We start from the raw sequence: 22,915 nt of genomic DNA, 5'->3' as shown, positions 1-22,915 counted from the left end.
CGGCAAAGAACTACCGATTCCCTGCGAGTGGCTCGCAGGGATGACCGCCACACAGCCGTCGTCTCCTTGACAGCACGGAGTTTATTGGACAATGGCAGTTCGCGCCATTCCTCGTCCCATAGCGCCAAGATTTTGCGGCGGAAGACTGCCCGCAAATCAGTCTCTGGGAGGCCAAGGTCCAGAGATGGCTTGCTGGTGGCCTCTTTCGCCAGGCGGTCAACATGTTCGTTACCCGGGATACCGACATGACCGGGGGTCCACACAAATACCACAGAGCGGCCGCAACAGGCAAGAGTATGCAGAGACTCGTGGATAGCCATCACCAGACGAGAACGAGGGAAACACTGGTCGAGAGCTCGTAAACCGCTCAGGGAATCGCTACAGATAACGAAGGACTCACCTGAGCAGGAGCGGATATACTCTAGGGCACGAAAGATGGCGACCAATTCAGCAGTGTAAACGCTGCAGCCATCCTGCAAGGAACGTTGTTCGGAACGATCCCCTAGAGTGAGCGCATACCCGACACGACCAGCAACCATCGAACCGTCAGTGTAGACAACACCAGAGCCCTGATACGTGGCCAGGATAGAATAAAAGCGGCGGCGGAAGGCCTCTGGAGGGACTGAGTCCTTCGGGCCCTGTGCCAGGTCCAGCCGAAGGCAAGGGCGACGAACACACCATGGGGGTGTATGCAAAGTAGCCCGGAAAGTAGGTGGAACAGTGAAAACCTGAAGCCCAGAGAGAAGCTCCTTGACGCGGACCGCTATTGTACAACCAGACCGGGGCCGACCATCTGGCAGATGGACGACCGATCGCGGGAACAGGAGACGATAATTTGGATGCCCGGGCGAACTGAGAACATGGGCAGCATAAGCGGCCAGCAAACGTTGGCGTCGGAACCGCAGGGGAGGGACACCTGCCTCCACGAGTAAGCTGTCCACAGGGCTGGTGCGGAAAGCACCAGTGGCAAGGCGTATCCCGCTGTGGAGAATTGGGTCCAGCACCCGCAACGCAGACGGGGAGGCTGAGCCATATGCCAGGTTGGTTGGTTGGTTGGTTTGGGGGATTAAAGGGACCAGACTGCCATGGTCATCGGTCCCTTTTTCCAAAGACAAAGAACACCCACAGAGAATAAAAACAAGGAACAGAAGAGATCACAGACGACACAGAACAAGAGATACTGAGACAAAGACAAGACAAAACAAACTAAAACCACACAGAGTGTGACGGTGGTTGGCCGACCATAGACATAAAAAGGAAAGGCCAACCACTGAGAAACATTAAAAAATCAGTGTAAAACCATAGGCCAAAGGCCAGAATCAACACAAATCATTAAAAGAAAACAGAAACACTCAGAGTAAATGATAAAATCCCCCTGCCCGAATAAAACGTAAAACTGAGTCAGCCATAGTGGAGTCGTCTGTTAAAAGGGCAGGGAGCGTAGCAGGCAGCGCAAATGTCTGCCTGACCACAGCTAAAAGGGGGCAGGCCAGCAAAATGTGGGCCACTGTCAAAGCTGCCCCACAGCGACATAGAGGAGGGTCCTCCCGGCGCAGTAGATAACTGTGTGTTAGCCGGGAGTGGCCAATGCGGAGCCGGCAAAGAACTACTGAGTCCCTGCGAGTGGCTCGCAGGGATGACCGCCACACAGCCGTCGTCTCCTTGACAGCACGGAGTTTATTGCGCATTGTCAGTTCCCGCCATTCAGCGTCCCATAGCGCCAAGATTTTGCGGCGGAAGACTGCCCGCAAATCAGTCTCTGGGAGGCCAACGTCCAGAGATGGCTTGCTGGTGGCCTCTTTCGCCAGGCGGTCAACATGTTCGTTACCCGGGATACCGACATGACCGGGGGTCCACACAAAGACCACAGAGCGGCCGCAACAGGCGAGAGTATGCAGAGACTCGTGGATAGCCATCACCAGACGAGAACGAGGGAAACACTGGTCGAGAGCTCGTAAACCGCTCAGGGAATCGCTACAGATAACGAAGGACTCACCTGAGCAGGAGCGGATATACTCTAGGGCTCGAAGGATGGCGACCAGTTCAGCAGTGTAAACGCTGCAGCCATCCGGCAAGGAACGTTGTTCGGAATGGTCCCCTAGAGTGAGCGCATATCCGACACGACCAGCAACCATCGAACCGTCAGTGTAAACAACACCAGAGCCCTGATACGTGGCCAGGATGGAATAAAAGCGGCGGCGGAAGGCCTCAGGAGGGACTGAGTCCTTAGGGCCCCGTGCCAAGTCGAGCCGAAGGCTAGGGCGACGAACACACCATGAGGGTGTATGCAAAGTAGCCCGGAAAGGAGGTGGAACAGTGAAACCCTGGAGCCCAGAGAGAAGCTCTTTGACGCGGACCGCTATTGTACAACCAGACCGCGGCCGACGTTCTGGCATACGGACGACCGACCGCGGGAACAGGAGGCGATAGTTTGGATGCCCGGGCGAGCTTAGTACATGGGCAGCATAAGCGGCCAGCAAACGTTGGCGTCGGAACCGCAGTGGAGGTACACCTGCCTCCACTAGTACGCTGTCCACAGGGCTGGTGCGGAAAGCACCAGTGGCAAGGCGTATCCCGCTGTGGAGAATCGGGTCCAGCACCCGTAACGCAGATGGGGATGCTGAGCCATAAGCCAGGCTCCCATAATCCAGACGGGACTGGATTAACGCCTGGTAGAGCCGCAACAGTGTAGAGCGGTCGGCGCCCCAGCGGGTGTTGCTCAAGCATCTCAGAGCGTTTAGATGCCGCCAACACGTCTGTTTAAGCTGCCGGATATGAGGCAGCCAAGTCAACCGGGCATCGAAAACCACCCCCAAAAACCTGTGGGTCTCCACCACAGCAAGGAGTTCGTCGGCAAGATAAAGCCGCGGCTCAGGATGGACTGTTCGGCGCCGGCAGAAATGCATAACGCAGGTCTTGGCTGCCGAAAACTGAAACCCATGCGCTGCAGCCCAAGACTGCGCCTTACGGATAGCGCCCTGTAGCTGACGTTCAACAGCTGCAATGCCAGTAGAGCTGTAATAAAGGCAGAAGTCGTCAGCATACAGGGAAGCGGAGACAGAATGTCCCACGGCCGCAGCAAGACCGTTAATGGCTATTAAAAACAGACAGACACTTAAAACAGAGCCCTGTGGCACACCGTTCTCCTGGGCGTGGGAGGAACTATACGAGGCCGCGACTTGCACGCGGAAGGTACGACACGACAGAAAATTGCGGATAAAAATCGGCAGAGGACCCCGAAGACCCCATCCATGAAGCGTAGAAAGAATGTGATGACGCCATGTCGTATCGTACGCCTTCCGCATGTCGAAAAAGACAGCGACCAGGTGCTGACGGCGGGAAAAGGCAGTACGGATGGCCGACTCCAGGCTCACCAGATTGTCGGCGGCGGAGCGGCCTTTACGGAACCCACCCTGAGATGGAGCCAGAAGGCCCCGAGACTCCAGTACCCAATGCAAGCGCCGGCTCACCATCCGTTCAAGCAACTTGCAAAGAACGTTGGTGAGGCTAATGGGACGGTAGCTGTCCACCTCCAGAGGGTTCTTTCCAGGCTTCAAAACGGGGATGACAATGCCTTCCCGCCACTGCGACGGAAACTCCCCCTCGACCCAAAGACGGTTGTAAAGATCGAGAAGGCGCCGCTGGCAGTCCACTGAAAGGTGTTTCAGCATCTGACAGTGGATGCCATCTGGCCCAGGAGCGGTATCAGGGCAAGCAGCGAGGGCACTGCGAAATTCCCACTCACTAAATGGAGCATTGTAAGATTCTGGGTGGTTGGTGCGAAACGAAAGGCTCCGACGTTCCATCCGCTCTTTAATGGAGCGGAAGGCCTGGGGGTAATTCGCAGAAGCGGAACTCATACCAAAATGCTCTGCTAAGCGATTGGCAATGACGTCGGAGTCAGTACAAACTGCTCCATTCAGTGAGAGCGCAGGGACGCTGGCAGGTGGCCGATAGCCGTAGACGCGTCGAATCTTGGCCCAGACCTGCGAGGGAGCGACATGGAGGCCAATGGTGGACACATACCGCTCCCAGCACTCCTTCTTGCCTTGGCGGATAAGGAGGCGGGCCCGCGCACGCAGCCGTTTGAAGGCGATAAGGTGGTCGAGGGAGGGGTGGCGCTTGTGACGCTGGAGCGCCCGCCGGCGATCTTTAATCGCTTCAGCGATCTCAGGCGACCACCAAGGCACAGCCTTCCGCCGAGGGGACCCACAGGAATGGGGAATGGCAGATTCGGCGGCAGTAACGATGCCGGTGGTGACCGATTGAACCACCGCATCAATGTCATCGGTAGAGAGAGGCTCAAAAGCGGCAGTGGAGGAGAACAAGTCCCAGTCAGCCTTATTCATAGCCCATCTGCTAGGGCGCCCAGAAGAGTGGCGCTGTGGTAGTGACAAAAAGATCGGAAAATGGTCACTACCACACAGGTCGTCATGCACACTCCATTGGACAGACGGTAAGAGGCTATGGCTACAGATTGAAAGGTCAATGGCGGAGTAGGTGCCATGCGCCACACTGAAGTGTGTGAAGGCACCATCATTTAACAGCGAGAGATCGAGCTGCGACAATAAATGCTCAATGATGGCGCCTCGACCTGTTGCCACTGACCCACCCCACAGAGGGTTATGAGCGTTGAAGTCGCCCAATAGCAAGAAAGGTGGCGGCAATTGGGCGACCAGTGCAGCCAGGACATGCTGCGAGACATCACCATCCGGTGGAATGTAAAGACTGCAGACGGTAACAGCCTGTGGCGTCCACACGCGTACAGCGACAGCCTCTAAAGGCGTCTGGAGCGGGACAGATTCGCTGTGCAGAGTGTGAAGGACATAAATGCAGACGCCACCAGACACCCTTTCATAAGCTGCTCTGTTCTTGTAATAACCCCGATAGCCACGGAGGGCGGGGGTTCGCATCGCCGGAAACCAAGTTTCCTGGAGAGCAATGCAGAAGAAAGGGCGAAGGCTGAGAAGTTGGCGGAGCTCAGCTAAATGGTGGAAGAAACCGCTGCAGTTCCACTGGAGGATGGTATTGTCCATGGCTGAGAAAGGCGTGACAGGACGGGGAAGGCAGATTACGCCGCTGGGTCACCTGCTGCCTCCGATTGAGCACCCGTGCTAGTGTTATCCATGGCGTCTGAGGGACCGGCGAGTTCTAGGTCCTCAGCGGACGCCAGGATCTCCACCTCGTCCTCAGACGCAGAGCTGTAAGGTGGCGGTGGGGTGGCTGCCACCGCGAGTTCCTTGGGCTTAGAGCTCTTCTTCTTTGATTTCTCACGCTGCTCCTTGGGTTTAACTGGCTGGGAGGGCTTCACCGATTCAGTCTCCGGGACTGAGGAGGATCGTGAAGCCCGTCGACCAGCTGATTGCGGGCACTTACGCCACTGGCGGTCGTCAGCCTTCCCACTGGTGGAAACCTGGGAAGGGAGGGACCCGAGGGACCCCTTGCGAGCGTGAGAAGCCGAAGAAGTTGGACACTTCTCCGGCTTAGAAGCAGGGACGGACGTCCCTGATGGGGGGGATGGTGTTGCCCCTGAGGTAGGTGGCGCAGGAGCAACCCGGTGGGTAGAGCCCCCCACTGGCAAGGGGGCAGGAGGAGTCTTACTGGTTATCGAGCTGGCTGGAAGTCGTGAAACTGATGGGGCGGGCACAGGTGTCGTAGCGGCGGCGTAGGATGAGGTCATTCGCACGGGATGTAATCGGTCGTATTTCCGCTTGGCTTCAGTATAAGTCAGTCGGTCCAGGGTCTTATATTCCATGATTTTGCGTTCTTTCTGGAAGATTCTGCAGTCTGGCGAGCAAGGTGAATGGTGCTCCCCGCAGTTGACACAGATGGGAGGCGGGGCACATGGAGTATCGGGATGAGACGGGCGTCCGCAATCTCGACATGTGAGGCTGGAAGTGCAGCGGGAAGACATATGGCCAAACTTCCAGCACTTGAAGCACCGCATCGGGGGAGGAATATAGGGCCTGACGTCACATCGGTAGACCATCACCTTGACCTTTTCCGGTAACGTATCACCCTCGAAGGCCAAGATGAAGGCACCGGTAGCTATCTGATTTTCCTTCGGACCCCGATGAACGCGCCGGACGAAATGTACACCTCTGCGCTCTAAGTTGGCGCGCAGCTCGTCATCAGACTGCAAAAGAAGGTCCTTATGGTAAATAACTCCCTGGACCATATTTAAACTCTTATGCGGTGTGATCGTAACAGCAACATCCCCCAACTTATCACAAGCAAGTAACATTCGTGACTGGGCAGAGGATGCCGTTTGGATCAGGACCGATCCAGAGCGCATTTTTGACAAGCCCTCCACCTCCCCAAACTTGTCCTCTAAATGCTCGACGAAGAACTGAGGCTTTGTTGAGAGAAAAGACTCCCCATCAGCTCTCGTACAAACTAAGAATCGGGGCGAATAAGTGCTACTGCCATCCTGAGATTTACGTTCCTCCCACGGCGTGGCCAGAGAGGGGAACGTTTTCGGATTGTACTTTTCAGCATTAAATTGAGCCCGAGAACGCTTAGAGACTGCTGGCGGCTGGCCGCCAGCGACAGATGATGTACCACGCTTCATTGCGGGTCATCCGCCCTGATGCCACCTACTCCGACCAAGGGCCCTCCCCACGGGCGCCACCCAGCCACAGCAAAGGCCACCTGGCAGGATGGCCATTGCCGGGAGTCCCGATGCCCCAGGGAGATGGGCATCTACTCCTTGGCATACGTGGGGAGTGAACGGCGCAGGCATCAGTAGAGCGATCCCTGTGTTGTCAGGGGGCTACAACCAAGAGGGTACATGGCGACCCCACCACAACGGACTGGCTACCGTGCTGGATCTTAGGTGCAAAAATGGCCAAGGTCGTCGTCACAGTTAAAAGAAACACTGCAGAGCGCAGCGTGGTAATCGCCCAAGAGATCGAAAACGAGCGGGACACCATTGCAACGACGAGAAAGACGGCTATAGGTCTAATTGCACGAAGGATACAGTGCACCATGTAAGGTGCCCTTCCCCAATTGGCTCGCTCTTCGGAATAATTTAGATAGATGGAGGTCAAACCCGAGAGGGGACCATCACATAAGGCCGAAACGTTTGAGACTCCTTTTAGTCGCCTCTTACGACAGGCAGGAATACCGCGGGCCTATTCTAACCCCCGAACCCGCAGGGGGGGGAGACGATAGTTAGGATGCCCGGGCGAGCTTAGAACATGGGCAGCATAAGCGGCCAGCAAACGTTGGCGCCGGAACCGCAGTGGAGGGACACCTGCCTCCACGAGTAAGCTGTCCACAGGGCTGGTGCGGAAAGCACCAGTGGCAAGGCGTATCCCGCTGTGGAGGATTGGGTCCAGCACCCGCAACGCAGACGGGGATGCTGAGCCATATGCCAGGCACCCATAATCCAGACGGGACTGGAGTAACGCCTGGTAGAGCCGTAACAGGGTAGAGCGGTCGGCTCCCCAGCTGGTGTGGCTCAAACATCGCAGTGCATTGAGATGCCGCCAACACGTCTGTTTGAGCTGCCGGATATGAGGCAGCCAAGTCAACCGGGCATCGAAAACCACCCCCAAAAACCTGTGTGATTCCACCACCGAAAGAAGTTCGCCGTTAAGAGAAAGCTGCGGCTCCGGGTGGACAGTACGTCGCCGGCAGAAATGCATAACGCAGGTCTTGGCTGCCGAAAACTGAAACCCATGCGCTACAGCCCAAGACTGCGCCTTACGGATAGCGCCCTGTAGCTGACGTTCAACAGCTGCAATGCCAGTAGAGCTGTAATAAAGGCAGAAGTCGTCAGCATACAGGGAAGCGGAGACAGAGTTTCCCACGGCCGCAGCAAGCCCGTTAATGGCTATTAAAAACAGACAGACACTTAAAACGGAACCCTGTGGCACACCGTTCTCCTGGACGTGGGAGGAACTATACGAGGCCGCGACTTGCACGCGGAAGGTACGACACGACAGAAAATTGCGGATAAAAATCGGCAGAGGACCCCGAAGACCCCATCCATGGAGCGTAGAAAGAATGTGATGACGCCACGTCGTATCGTACGCCTTCCGCATGTCGAAAAAGACAGCGACCAAATGCTGACGGCGGGAAAAGGCAGTACGGATGGCCGACTCCAGGCTCACCAGATTGTCGGCGGCGGAGCGGCCTTTACGGAACCCACCCTGAGATGGAGCCAGAAGGCCCCTAGACTCCAGTACCCAATGCAAGCGCCGGCTCACCATCCGTTCAAGCAACTTGCAAAGAACGTTGGTGAGGCTAATGGGACGGTAGCTGTCCACCTCCAGAGGGTTCTTTCCAGGTTTCAAAACGGGGATGACAATGCCTTCCCGCCATTGCGACGGAAACTCCCCCTCGACCCAAAGACGGTTGTAAAGATCGAGAAGGCGCCGCTGGCAGTCCACTGAAAGGTGTTTCAGCATCTGACAGTGGATGCCATCTGGCCCAGGAGCAGTAGCAGGGCAAGCAGCGAGGGCACTGCGAAATTCCCACTCACTAAATGGAGCATTGTAAGATTCTGGGTGGTTGGTGTGAAACGAAAGGCTCCGACGTTCCATCCGCTCTTTAATGGAGCGGAAGGCCTGGGGGTAATTCGCAGAAGCGGAACTCATAGCAAAATGCTCTGCTAAGCGATTGGCAATGACGTCGGAGTCAGTACAAACTGCTCCATTCAGTGAGAGCGCAGGGACGCTGGCAGGTGGCCGATAGCCGTAGACGCGTCGAATCTTGGCCCAGACCTGCGAGGGAGTGACATGGAGGCCAATGGTGGACACATACCGCTCCCAGCACTCCTTCTTGCCTTGGCGGATAAGGAGGCGGGCCCGCGCACGCAGCCGTTTGAAGGCGATAAGGTGGTCGAGGGAGGGGTGTCGCTTGTGACGCTGGAGCGCCCGCCGGCGATCTTTAATCGCTTCAGCGATCTCAGGCGACCACCAAGGCACAGCCTTCCGCCGAGGGGACCCACAGGAATGGGGAATGGCAGATTCGGCGGCAGTAACGATGCCGGTGGTGACCGATTGAACCACCGCATCAATGTCATCGGTAGAGAGAGGCTCAAAAGCGGCAGTGGAGGAGAACAAGTCCCAGTCAGCCTTATTCATAGCCCATCTGCTAGGGCGCCCAGAAGAGTGGCGCGGTGGTAGTGACAAAGAGATCGGAAAATGGTCACTACCACACAGGTCGTCATGCACACTCCATTGGACAGACGGTAAGAGGCTATGGCTACAGATTGAAAGGTCAATGGCGGAGTAGGTGCCATGCGCCACACTGAAGTGTGTGAAGGCACCATCATTTAACAGCGAGAGATCGAGCTGCGACAAGAAATGCTCAATGATGGCGCCTCGACCTGTTGCCACTGACCCACCCCACAGAGGGTTATGGGCGTTGAAGTCGCCCAATAGCAAGAAAGGTGGCGGCAATTGGGCGACCAGTGCAGCCAGAACATGCTGCGAGACATCACCATCCGGTGGAATGTAAAGACTGCAAACGGTAACAGCCTGTGGCGTCCACACGCGTACAGCGACAGCCTCTAAAGGCGTCTGGAGAGGGACAGACTCGCTGTGCAGAGTGTGAAGAACATATATGCAGACGCCACCAGACACCCTTTCATAAGCTGCTCGGTTCTTATAATAACCCCGATAGCCACGGAGGGCGGGGGTTCGCATTGCTGGAAACCAAGTTTCCTGGAGAGCAATGCAGAAGAAAGGGTGAAGGCTGAGAAGTTGGCGGAGCTCAGCTAGATGGTGGAAGAAACCGCTGCAGTTCCACTGGAGGATGGTGTTGTCCATGGCTGGGAAAGGCGTGACGGGACTGGGAAGGCAGATTACGCCGCTGGGTCACCTGCTGCCTCCAAGTGAGCACCTGCGCCAGTGCTTTCCATGGCGCCGGAGGGACTGGCGAGATCGAGGTCCTCAGCGGACGCCAGGATCTCCACCTCGTCCTCAGACGCAGAGTTTGAGGGTGGCGGTGGGACAGGTGCCACCGCAATGTCAGGTTGCTTGGGAGCCTTTTTCTTCAACGGCTTCGCACGCTGTGCCTTGGGAGGGTCTGGCTGGTTGGTTGGTTGGTTGGGTTAAAGATTAAAGGGACCAAACTACAAAGGTCATCGGTCCCTTATTTCATAAAAACACAGAGCACAGGGGAACTATCCACCAGTCAAGCGAAGCACTAAAAGAAAAACTCCAGGGGAAGAAAAGCCCCACGGTCCATTGTAAGACAACATGGAAAACAGAGCACAGCAACAAAAACAACATAGAGAACAAAGGCAGATGGAATTAAAACTGCACAGCAGAGAACTGTGGCTGGCTGATCACGAAAATAATAGGATGAGCCAGCCACTCTGCAACACGTTAAAACCTCCAGCCTAAACGTTTAGGGCGGAGTCGAATCACAACACAAAACTAAGTAAAAGAGAGAGCTCAAAAGAGGGTGATGTTAAAAAAAAATTTAAATGGACCTATAAAAGCCGCTTGCGCGAATAAAACTTAAAACCCAATCTGCCATAGAGACATTGTCACCTAAGAGAGATGATAAAGCACCCTGGTTGGTTGGTTGGTTGGGTTAAAGATTAAAGGGACCAAACTACAAAGGTCATCGGTCCCTTATTTCATAAAAACACAGAGCACAGGGGAACTATCCACCAGTCAAGCGAAGCACTAAAAGAAAAACTCCAGGGGAAGAAAAGCCCCATGGTCCATTGTAAGACAACATGGAAAACAGAGCACAGCAACAAAAACAACATAGAGAACAAAGGCAGATGGAATTAAAACTGCACAGCAGAGAACTGTGGCTGGCTGATCACGAAAATAATAGGATGAGCCAGCCACTCTGCAACACGTTAAAACCTCCAGCCTAAACGTTTAGGGCGGAGTCGAATCACAACACAAAACTAAGTAAAAGAGAGAGCTCAAAAGAGGGTGATGTTAAAAAAAAATTTAAATGGACCTATAAAAGCCGCTTGCGCGAATAAAACTTAAAACCCGATCTGCCATAGAGACATTGTCACCTAAGAGAGATGATAAAGCACCCTGGAGATTAAAAGTTCGCCTGAGGGCGGTGAAAAGAGGACAGTCCAACAATATATGGGCCACCGTCATAAGCACACCACAGCGACAATGAGGGGGGTCCTCTCGACGCAGCAGATGACCATGCGTCAGCCAAGAGTGACCAATGCGGAGCCTACAGAGAACCACAGAGTCCCTCCGAGAGGCCCGCATGGAGGAACCCCACACAGTCGTTGTCTCCTTTACACGCCGCAGCTTGTTGGGCACAGACAGGGTGCGCCATTCGTCGGCCCACATCCCAAAGACCCGACGGCGTAACACCGATCGGAGATCAGTGGCCGGGAGGCCGATCTCCAACGGCAGTTTGCGGGTGGCTTCTTTAGCTAACTTGTCGGCGTGTTCGTTGCCCGCTATCCCAACGTGTCCCGGGGTCCATATGAACACCACTGAACGGCCACGTTGTGCAAGAGCATGAACGGACTCCTGGATGGCAACAACAATGGGATGGCGTGGGTAGCACTGGTCAAGAGCCTGGAGACTACTGAGAGAGTCACTGCAAATGACAAAAGACTCGCCAGTGCTGGTACGAACACGCTCAAGGGCACGAAAAATAGCTGTTAGCTCTGCAGTGTAAACACAGCAGCCGTCCGGCAAGGAGCGTTGGTCGACATAGTCCGCATGAACATAAGCGTACCCCACACGGCCATCAACCATCGAGCCATCGGTATAGATAACCTCCGAGTCACGGGATTCGTCGAGGAGAGCAAGAAATCGGCGGTGCAAGACTGCAGGAGGAACTGAATCCTTTTGCCATTGGGAGAGGTCCAGCTGAAGTTGCGGCCGACGGATACACCAAGGTGGTGTATGTGGGCGGACCTGAAAAGCAGATGGAAGAGGCAAAGACTCGAGTGCACTAAGCAGGGACTGAACACGGATCCCAATTGCATGGCCTGATCGCGGCCGCCGGCGTGGAAGATGGACTGCCGCATCGGTGAAAAGGAGACGGTAGTTAGGGTGACGGGGAGAACAACGGACGTGGGCAGCATAGTTGGCTAAGAGTTGTTGACGCCGAACTTAGAGCGGAGGAACCCCAGCCTCAGCAAGTAGGCTATTAACAGGACTGGTGCGGAATGCTCCTGTCGCCTGTCGAACCCCACAGTGGTGAATGGGGTCCAGCAGTTGCAACGCTGAGTGCGACGCTGAGCCATACGCCACACTCCCATAATCCAGGCGGGACAGCACAAGGGCTTTGTAGAGCTGCAGCAGCGTGTTACGGTCTGCACCCCAAGTTGTGTTGCTGAGGCAGCGGAGGGCATTCAGATGCTGCCAGCACTGACGCTTGAGCTCACGAATATGTGGAAGCCAAGTAAGCCGGGCATCGAACAGCAATCCCAGAAAACGGTAAGTGTCAACAACCCTGAGCTTAGCATCCTGAAGATAAAGCTCAGGGTGGGGATGGACAGTGCGACGCCGACAAAAGTGCATAACACAAGTCTTCGCAGGAGAAAACTGAAACCCATGGGCTAGGGCCCACGCCTGTGCCTTGCGTATGGCTCCCTGCAACCGACGTTCTGCAACGCCAATGGTGGAGGAGCTGAAAAAGATGCAGAAATCGTCAGCATATAACGTGGGCGAGACAGAGGACCCTACTGCTGCTGCAAGGCCATTAATGGCCACAAGGAAAAGGGGCACGCTCAATACAGAGCCCTGTGGAACGCCGTTCTCCTGGATATGAAGGGAACTATGGGATGTGCCAATTAAAACGCGGAATGTCCGAACAGATAAAAAATTCTGAATAAAAATGGGGAGAGAGCCCCGGAGACCCCACCCGTGCAAAGTGGCGAGAATATGGTGGCGCCACGTCGTGTCATATGCTCTGGAGAGGTCAAAAAAGACGGAGACGAGGTGTTGGCGCCTGGAAAAAGCAGTGCGGATTGCAGACTCAAGGAGGACCAAAGTATCGGTGGTGGAACGGCCCTGACGGAAGCCGCTCTGGCATGGAGCCAGGAGACCCCGAGACTCGAGCAGCCAACACAGCCGTCGACTCACCATGCGTTCCAGCAGCTTGCACAGAGTATTGGTTAAGCTAATGGGCCGATAACTATCCACAGTAAGCGGGTCCTTACCAGGCTTCAGCACTGGAATGATGGTACTTTCTCGCCATTGCGACGGAAAGACACCATCACCCCATAGGCGGTTGAAGATGGCAAGAACACATCGCTGACAGTCCGGGGACAGGTGTTTTAGCATCTGATTGTGGACGCCATCTGGCCCAGAGGCTGTATCGGGGCACTGTGCCAGGGCGCTCTGGAGTTCCCACAAACTAAATGGGGCGTTATACGCCTCAGGGTGGCGAGAAGCGAAAGAAAGCCGTTTGCCTTCCTCCCGGCGTTTGAGCGCGCGAAACGCAGCCGGGTAATTCCCCGACGCAGAGGCCCGGACATAGTGCTGAGCGAAATGCTCGGCGATTGCATCGGCATCGGTGGATACCGCCCCGTTGATGGTAAGCCCTGGGACACCTGTAGAGTACTGCAATCCAAAGATGCGCCGAATCTTCAGCCACACCTGGGAGGGGGAAGTACGGGAACCAATCTTGGAAACGTACCTCTCCCAACACTCCTGTTTCCGCCGTTTGATAAGCCTCCGTACCTGAGCACGGAGACGTTTGAATAAAATGAGGTTCTCCAAAGACGGGTGCCGCTTATGTCGCTGAAGAGCCCGCCGACGTTCTTTAATGGCGGCAGCGACCTCTGGAGACCACCAAGGCACCGACTTTCGCCGGGGGCACCCGAACGAACGAGGAATGGTACGTTCCGCAGCGGAAACAATCGCTGCAGTCAGTGTCTCAACCGCCACATCGATGGTACCATGGGGGAGAGAGTCAACAGTGGCAGCAGAGCAGAACGTGTCCCAGTTCGCCTTGCTAAATGCCCATCTAGGCGAGCGCGCAAAGGAGTGACGCTGTGGTAGTGAAAGGAAGATCGGAAAATGGTCACTACCACACAAGTCCTCATGGACTCTCCAGTGGACCGATGGTACAAGCCCTGGGCTGCACAACGACAGATCGATGGCCGAGAACGTGCCATGCGCCACACTGAAATGTGTGGCGGCGCCAGAGTTTAAGAGGCAGAGGTCGAGTTGGGAGATGAGATTCTCGACCTCCCTGCCTCGGCCAGTAACCTTCGTTCCACCCCACAGGGGATTGTGGGCGTTAAAATCCCCCAGGAGAAGAAAAGGCGTGGGGAGTTGGGCGACAAGCGCAGCCATTTCGGTCAGGGAGACTGTACCACCTGGAGGGAGATAGACACTGCAGACGGTTATGTCCTGGGTAGTCCTTACACGGACAGCCACAGCTTCCAATGATGTTTGAAGGGGCACAGGAGCACTATATACAGAGGTAAGGACATACACGCAGGCTCCACCAGACACACAATTGTAAGTGCTACGGTTGCAGTAATAGCCCCTGTATCCACGAAGAACAGGGGTCCGCATTGCCGGGAACCAGGTTTCTTGGAGGGCAATGCAGAAAGCAGGTGTCAGGCTTAGGAGCTGTCGTAGCTCAGGGAGATGGCTAAAATAACCGCCACAATTCCACTGGAGGATTGTACAAAGCGTGTCCGGTAGGGGCATGCAGGCACTGAAAAGGCAAATTACTTGGCAGGGTCACATGTTGCCACCGACTGAGCGACGGACGTCACTACGGCCATCGTTTCTGAGGAGACGGCGAGATCCAGGTCATCAGGGGACGCAAAGAGCTCGACCTCGTCCTCAGAGGCTGAGCTGACAGGGAGCGTTGGTGCGGGAACCACTGGGTCCTTATTCTTCTTGGAGAGCTTCCTTTTCTCTCTCTTGTCTTTGGGAGGAGGGTTGTCATGCTGGGAGGGCTTTCCTGACGCATCATCAGGAACAGAGGAAGAGCGTGAAGCCCTTCGACCAGCAGCTGGTGGCTTCTTCAGCCACTGGCTAGTGTCTTGTGAGACACTGGGGAAGTCCTTGGAAGGGACGCCCCCAAGGGATCCCTTCCGAACAAGTGAGGCCGGAGGAGGCTGTTGCGTCCCCGGCTGAGCAGCCAGAGGGAGCTGTCGCTTCCCCGGCTGAGGAGCCGGAGAGGGCTGTCGCCGCTCCGGCTGAGAGGTGGGGACCAACGTCCCCGGTTGCTTGGGGCGCACTGCTCCCAAACTCGGTGTTTTGGGAGCAGTGGAAGAGAGAGCGGCCTGTCCCAGCGGTGGGGCAGACGTTACCTGATTTCTCTGTGGGCCAACAGAGAAGGGAGTCTGTGCAGGAGCTGGTGGCGGCAGTGTGACAGTAGCATAACTCCTCAACATAGGTGTGGGGTTGAGCCGTTCTAATTTCTTCTTTGCCTCTTGGTAACTTAAACGGTCCAAGGTCTTAATTTCTTGTATCTTCCGCTCTCGTTGATAGACTGCACAGTCTGGTGAGCAGGGAGAATGATGCTCCCCACAGTTAACGCAGGTGGGAGGCGGAGCACATGGAGCATTAGGATGTGGAGGTCGTCCACAATCACGACACGTGGGGCTGGAAGTGCACCTGGAGGACATGTGTCCGAATTTCCAGCACTGGAAGCATCGCATAGGGGGCGGGACATAGGGCTTGACATCGCACCGGTATATCATGACCTTGACTTTCTCAGGCAAGCAGTCGCCCTCAAAGGCCAGGATGAAAGCACCGGTAGCGACCCTATTATCCTTCGGCCCCCGAAAGACACGACGGACAAAGTGTACACCTCGTCGTGCCAGGTTCTCACGTAGCTCGTCATCAGACTGTAGCAGAAGATCTTTATGAAAAATAATCCCCTGGACCAAATTTAAGGACTTATGGGGAGTGACAGTGACGGGGATGTCACCGAGCTTCTCACAGGCGAGTAATGCCTGGGACTGCGCAGATGAAGCTGCTTGTATCAAAATGGCCCCGCTCCTCATTTTGGAAAGAGATGCCACTTCCCCAAACTTATCTTCGAGATTGTGCACGAAGAAAAGAGGCTTAGTCCCCAAAAACGAATCCCCATCAGTTCTGCTGCATACAAGGTATCGTGGCGAATACGGCTCCTGTCTGTCTGCAGCCCTACGTTCCTCCCATGGTGTGGCTAGGGAAGGGAACGACTTCGGGTTATATGTCACAGCGTTAAATTCCACCTTACCACGCTTAGAGACATTGGCGGTCGGACGACCACCAGATTGAGATTTCACCCGCTTCATTGCGGGGCATCCGCCCCGATGCCACCCACTCCGACCAGGGGCTCTCCCCACGGGCGCCACCCAGCCACAGCAAAGGCCACCTGGCAGGATGGCCGTTGCCGGGAGTCCCGATGCCCCAGAGAGACGAGCATCTACTCCTTGGCTTACGTGGGGAGGTGTCAGCTCAGGCATCGGCAGTACGATCCCTGTGTTGTCAGGGGGCTACAACCTAGAGGGTACATGACGACCCCACCACAACGGGCTGGCTACCGTGCTGGATTTTGGGTGCCATGGGTAGTCCATAGTGATCGTAGGTGCTGGTGGTAACGCACTAAGGGCGGTACTTACACAATACATCAGGTGTCTATGCCCAAAATGAGGGATGGAGGGTGCAGGTACGACGCAAAGACGATCAAGAGTGCCAAGGTCGTAGGGCACAGAGGACTGATGGTGCACCACGTAAGGTGTCCTTCCCCAAAAGGCTCGTACTTCTGTGGAATTTGGAAAAATGGAGGTCAAACCCTAATGGGGACCATCACATTAAGGCCAAAACGTTTGAGACTCCTTTTAGTCGCCTCTTACGACAGGCAGGAATACCGCGGGCCTATTCTTACCCCCGAACCCGCAGGGGGGGCTGAGGAGAGGCACAAGGTCGGTACCAGCAGTGCGTTCCCGCGGAAGTTGCACAGGACGCCGGCGCGGGCAGTCCACGCGGAGATGCTCCGTCGATTGACAAAGGGAGCAAGTCTGAGGTTGCCCAATATAGGTGACCTGGGCCCTGGTACTCGCAACATTTATATACGACGGGATGTGCTGGCGGAGGTCCATGCGGACACTACGAACGCCGCTGTTGCCCTGGAAACGGTAGGCACTTCCCCACTTCTCATTCGTGATGCTGAGCACCGTGCCATACCGCGACAGGACACGCCCGATTACGTCATTGGGACACTCTGGGGGTACGTTAAATACCCGCACAGTCCGTATCCCAAAGCCAGATGGCACTATATGCACTGTTCCAACAGTTCCATCGAAGTAGCGGAACGGATGTTCGCCCGCGAGTGCCAGGCCATACTTTTCGTATTTCTCCTGGTCGAGAAATTTCACGAATAACGAGAATAAGACAAAATCCAGTTGAAAGGTGTCGACGTCATTTTCCGGTACTTTCAGATCACCAAATATCCATTCCTGTATTTCAAAGGCCGTAGGCCGTCTCGCTGCTCTGTCGAATACGCATTGAATACTGTTCGACCGGTTCGACATATTCACCGCAAAAATATCAACGCTGGAAAAACCAAGAACAAACGAAACGACCACGAAACGCGACTCGCGACCCGCTACAGAGCACAACGGACCGCTCCGACCGCGGGGTGCTTCTTAGCCAAAAGGCCGAGAAGCGATAAGGAAAAACCGCAGTGGAAGGGCCTAAATGCTTGCAGCGTGTGCGCTCCACTTGTGGGAGTGACAAACGGTGGTACGGGCCGATATGGCAACAGGCGACCGTCGAAAACATCGCAAAAGCAAGAACAGGAAGGATCGACAATTCACGAGAGCACTCGTCAACAGCCCAGTACTACCGTCCATGTCCAAGAGTAATCTGCGACTCCCATTTGAACGCCGCTAGCTGCCAGGGCAGTGGAGAAGCCGTGAGTCCGCCCCACAGCAGCTCCAGGCTGGCGCGAGCTACATCGGCGCGAGGCTGGCGCGAGCTACACCTAGCCGAGTGCTTGCATCGTCCACCGCCTACTGCATACGTGTGCACACGCATTCTGCGTGCGTGCGGCGGCGGCGGCGGCGACGACGACGTTCGCGAGGAGCTAAGGATATAACTCCAAAAAATGTAATTAAAATTATCTGTGGCCGGACCATAGGAGACGCCAACGACGCATCCGAAGGCACTGCTCTGGGCCACGATAAATTACCAGCCTAGTGTAATGCGGCTGCATGAGCGGTCCGGCTAACGGCAAAAAAAAAAAAAAAAAAAAAAAAAAAAAAAAAAAAAAAAAAAAAAAAAATGCTTGAGATAATCTTAAATTAATTAAAAGAAATCGTGGTGTGTAGGCAGCTAACTACTGGGCACATCGACAACTACGACAAGTTTAGCCACCAGCGGAATATCTCATCACTGCAGAATATAAACCCATTTCAGTCTGTGTTTTAATTAATTTTAGGTGGGCCGATCCCGGCGGTACTGCAATGCCGGGCCAACCCGCGACAGAGGTGGAGCAAGCCCCTAGCACTCCGTCATGAGCCAAAAATGAGTTTAATATTCTGGTCCTGCGGTGCAGGACGTATCAGATATTAAGCTGATAAGAACAGATACTACACTTTTTTTTTATTTTTTTTATTTTTTTTTTATTTTTGATTTCTTTTTTTTTTGTTTTTATTTTTTGGGCCTCCTTCCTCCCCTACAGCCCTACCTTGTCCTCCCCAAATTTGCCGCCATCCTAGAGTGTCGACGCAGCACGTACAGCAGGGTGCATTGAGTAGCAAGACTTGTTGCCAGGAACGAAATTAAAAGCGAGGGGCATACTCTGCGATGCCGCAATGGGCGACGACACTCGACTCAGAAAGACACCTCGCTCTGCAGGTGTGAAGAAATAGTGATTTGATAACCAAAAAGGAAGAAGAAAGAAGGATAGAAATGAAAGGAAATGAAAAACAGGGACGGCAGCACACACAAGTGAAAATGAAACTGGCGAGATAATCCCATCGCCCAGAGAATTAACGAAGGAATAAGCTCCTAAGATTGATTGCGTGATTCCTAATTTTCCAATAAAGTGTTTTGCAATAATTGTTCCAATTGCGAATCTGAGGTGAGTCAAGTCAAGATTGGTGCAAAGAACCAGGGGCAAGCCCAGGCAATGCCTGGACAAGGCGCCCTAGGCAACCTGGAACACCGTTTGATATCCATGGATCATTGCAACTTTCAAATACCGGGCAAAAGTGGTCGTATAGTTTCGAGCAGATTCCGCCACGCGATGCTGGCTCCACAGGTAGTCCATGAAAGAGACAGCATCGGCGAGGGAAAGGTCGTAGATCGTGAAAATGGTGTGGCCCAAGAGCCACACCATTGCGTTACGTCTTGGCCGGGGTTGCGTTTGAAGATCAGGTGTAAGGAACCAGTCGGTGGACACATTTGCTGGCGTCGTCCCACCGATCAGCGCTATGAGCACACGTGCAAGGGCCCACACTTCTGTGACGTGGGGGCAGAGGAGGCGATGCTCCCTGGTGTCAACGTCACCACAGCGGCCGCAAGCAGCCGAGGGCCGTAGGCGGATGGCCGCCAGGCGATGGTTAGTGGGGATTAAATTGTTGACGACACGGTACCATAGCGCCGAAACTGCGGTGGGAAGGGCTGAGTTGTTAATATTAGCCCAAACTTGGCGCCAGATGACCGACGGTCGTCTGTCCTCTAATTTATGTGGCTTGGGCTGGCCTCGGAGTGCCTGGTAAAGGCGCTTCGACGTGCGTGCCTTGTCAGTGGCCACTGTGAGGACATAACTGCGGTGGAAGTAATAGTCTCTGACCGTCGTCAGCCGGAACGAAATATGCGTCAAACAGATTGGTGCACGCGCCGAGTGTGGACGATAACGGTCGAAGAGGACCGCTGTAGTCCCACCGGGGTCGGCTTCGCGCAAAGCGGCGACACGGTGTATCAGAAGGGCCGCACATTTCCGGGAAAAGTCAATGAGGCCGAGGCCGCCATCGACCTTCGGCAATGTACAGGTCAGCGCATCAACCTTGAACAGCGCATGCCGCCACAAGAGCCAATATACTGCTTGCGAGATGGCTCGGCCGATCTGCTTCGGCAGCGTAAGGAGTTGGGCGACATACCATGCCCGTGAGAGGAGATAACCATTAATCAGCTGGATGCGTTGATGGAGGTCGAGCCGTCGATCAGCGTGGCTCACGCAAAGGCCCCTGATGCGTGTGAGAAGCCGCCGCCACGTGAGGGTTAACATACGCTGCGGACAGGCAGTCACCTCAAGACCCAAGATACGCTGTTCCCCCACAACGCGGTACCAGGGGCGTTCGACGGTCAATGATCGTGGCCCTAGCGGAAGCAACACGGTCTTGTTGGGATTTAACTGAGCACCGGAGGCCCGTTCATAAACGTCGAGAACGCGGCGAACGGAATCGATGTCCCTGGCGTTAGCAACGAACACACCAACGTCATCGGCGTAGGCCGCACAGCGGAAGGTGACGCCTGGGAGAGCGACACCGTCGACCAACCGGCCAATGTCACGCAGCAAGGGGTCCAGCGCTAAGGCAAACAAATACATCGACAAGGGACACCCCTGTCGAACTGACCGTCTGATGGGAATGGGGCGCGACCAGCAGCCGTTCACCACGATAGTGGAATTCGCCCCATCCAAGAAGTGCCGGATGATTCGTATGAAGCGCTCCCCAAAACCCATCCGCGACATAACGCCCAGCAGGTAAGGGTGCGAGACCCTGTCAAAGGCACCGGCGAAGTCCAAGGAAAGAATGGCAGCCGGGGTGCGAGTGTCAGCGGTGAGGAAGACAACATCGCGGTACAGGGAAGCGGCGGTGAAGATGTTCCGACGCGAAACGCCACAGGATTGAGTGGGGCAAAGTACCTTAGTCATCGCCTGTTTGAGACGAGAGGCCACGCATCGTGCCACCAACTTATAGTCAGTGTTAAGGACAGTGATAGGACGCAGGTCTTGAGCTCGACAGTGACCAGTCACCTTTGGAATAAGGGCAATACGTCCAGATAAAAAGTCGGCGGGTAAGTCGCATCCAGCAAAAATCTCCTCGCACATTTTGCAGAAACGGTCGCCGAGCAGGTCCCAAAATTGTTGGTAGAACTCATAAGGGAGACCGTCGGGGCCAGGTGACTTGCGTCCCGGACAGGCACGGAGGACAGATGTGAGGTCAGCGAGTGTCAGGGGCTCGGTTAAAGAGCCGCGGTCATGACGATCCAAAGAAGTTGGCACCCCACTGACAAGTGCACGTTGGGCGGCGACGTCGACCTCAACATCCTGGAAGAGGTGTGTGAAATGGTCCGTCAGGTGTTGGAGGACGTCACGGTTGTCCGTGATACGCGCACCATCGTCTGTCTTAAGGCGCAGAATGGTGTTCTTCTTGGCACGAGTTCGTTCAGAGGCAAGGTGATAAAGGGATGGCTCCTCGCCTTCAATCAGGGATGCAGAACGACACCGCACCACCATACCGTCGGCTTTCTCCCGAGAGAAGCGAAGGATTTGCGCTTTAATTTTGTTGAGGCGCATGCGGAGCTGATCGTACCTGTCAGCAGGAAGAGTCAGGGCGTCAGTGAGACACTGCTGATAGAAAGCCAACGTGCTACGTTTCCAGTGGGCGACGTCGCGACTATATTGCCGGATAACACGTCGCAGCCGGGGCTTCGCACAGCGGAGCCACCAAACCACCGTGGTAGGGTACCGGGAAGTGTCCACGAGACAATCCTGCCACGTTTTCGTGACAAGGGCACGAAGTTCGGGCAGGGACAGATGAAGGGTATTCATCTTCCAAGAGGTGCCACGAGGAACCGGGGCAGGACCCGCGATACGCAAGGAACACGAGTACGCACAGTGGTCACTAAAGGCCACGGGTATGACTTGGACGGCACAAAGGGCGGGAGTCAAATCAGCCGAGACATAAACACGATCAATACGGCTGGCTCCAGTGGGATAGATATGGGTAAATTGCGTGTAGGCGGGATGGAAGTGGCGCCACGTGTCAGTAAGGTCAGCCGCCCGAAGGAGTGAAGCGAGCGCTTCACACCGCATAGGCGTCGGGACCTGGTCAACTTCGGCTACCACACAGTTGAAGTCTCCGCCAAAGACGATAGGGCGACGAGCTGCTAAGAAAGGGGGGAGATCAGACTGAAAAAGTGTTGTTCTGTCACGCCTGTGGTTAGCACCGGAAGGAGCATAGACATTTAGAAAAAGGACATCTTGAAGGATACATGCAAGAACGCGACCGTTGGGTAGCGTGGTAACGTGGGTTGGAGTGAACTCTGATCGGTAGAGCAAAGCAGTACCCCGCCGGGCGTCAGGGTCGATGTTATACAGTGCCTCATAACCAGCAAGGTCAGATAGAAAAGGGGCACAAACCTCCTGGAGAAAGACCACATCAAACGCACCAAGGCGGAGAAAGTCCTTCAGAGATCGAAGTTTGACCGGGTTGGAGATGGAGTTGATATTGATCGTTAAAAGGGAGAGGGCTCCCGGCGGACGGTCAAAGGCAGGCATGGGAGAGCAACACAGAGTAGACAACGGCAGATAGGGTCACGGCCGTAGGGAAGCAGGTGTGGAAACATCCACATCAGAACCCAGCGATATCACCCCGGATGTGAGAAACAAATACCAAGCAGCTCATGTGGGGAAAGGCCCACTCAATCACGCATGTCATCGCCCTCGTCGTCAGCCCAGTTCAGGCCTCCCCCATCGGCAGGATAGTCTGGGCCAGGCGGCGCAGACGCGTCGGACACAGTAGGATGTGAAAGGGTACGAGTACGCTGCATTGGCTGGTCACTACCCTGGTCATGTTTTCGTTTTGCAGGGATCGCTCCCCGATCTCGCGAGGAACTGATAAGAGCCTCTAGTTGCCGAGCAGTTTGCCGCATACCGCCCGAGCGGTCAGCGGAAACAGAGCGGGAAACTGAGGAGGCCTGAGAGTCAGCCTCACTGCCGCTCTCAGGGGGACGGAAACCGTCCGCCTCCTCCGCCGGCTGGTCCG

General features: G+C 55.1%; 1 pseudogene; it reads right to left on the bottom strand.

Moving 5' to 3' along the window:
* Positions 1-18,352: 18,352 nt before the first annotated feature.
* Positions 18,353-18,527, bottom strand: LOC126485567 (U2 spliceosomal RNA; annotated as a pseudogene).
* Between the last annotated feature and the right edge of the window lie 4,388 nt (positions 18,528-22,915).

Source organism: Schistocerca serialis, chromosome 6 (assembly GCF_023864345.2).
Source record: "Schistocerca serialis cubense isolate TAMUIC-IGC-003099 chromosome 6, iqSchSeri2.2, whole genome shotgun sequence".
NCBI lineage: Eukaryota > Metazoa > Arthropoda > Insecta > Orthoptera > Acrididae > Schistocerca > Schistocerca serialis.
Note: the sequence above shows the minus strand (reverse complement) of the source record. Positions and strands in the feature narration are given on the sequence as shown.